The following is a 585-nucleotide window of genomic DNA, read 5'->3' as shown; positions in this document are numbered from 1 at the left end:
AAAAAGGCAAATAAGAAATGTTATTTTGATATATCAAGTCTTTTAATATATATTTAGTATACTAACAAGTAAATTGAGTAAACTTCGAAATACCCTGTATAATAAATCCTTCTAACAGACGTGCACGCACGTGTGTGTTCATACACATAAAATATTTGTCGTATATTTGCTCAATGACGTTCAAATAATTACATTCAATGTATTTACATTCCATTTTTCGAAATAATAATCACGTTAAGTACAATGAATTCTGACAACTCGCCAATTATCATAAATATCACTGTATGTAAATTTATTTTAATAAATTAAATAAGTAAGTCACAACTCTTATGGTTTATATTGTATAAGTAAAATGTCAAGTTATTCATATACGGAAAATATTTTGCACAGATATTTCCAAATGAATTTCTTGAAACGAAGTAGCGATGAGAGCGTGCGTGGTAACCACTGTACGCTTCGAACCTCATCATTTCTGAGAGGAGATTTCCTTCGAAGAGTCAAGTTTTCTTGACTGAAGGAAGTCGATGACAAAAAATATCAGGCGCAGCTCTTTCAACGGTGCTGAGGGTGCGCGGGGGGGGGGGG

Source organism: Cyphomyrmex costatus, unplaced genomic scaffold, assembly GCF_001594065.2.
Source record: "Cyphomyrmex costatus isolate MS0001 unplaced genomic scaffold, Ccosl1.0 scaffold55, whole genome shotgun sequence".
NCBI classification, from domain to species: Eukaryota; Metazoa; Arthropoda; class Insecta; order Hymenoptera; family Formicidae; genus Cyphomyrmex; species Cyphomyrmex costatus.
Note: the sequence above shows the minus strand (reverse complement) of the source record.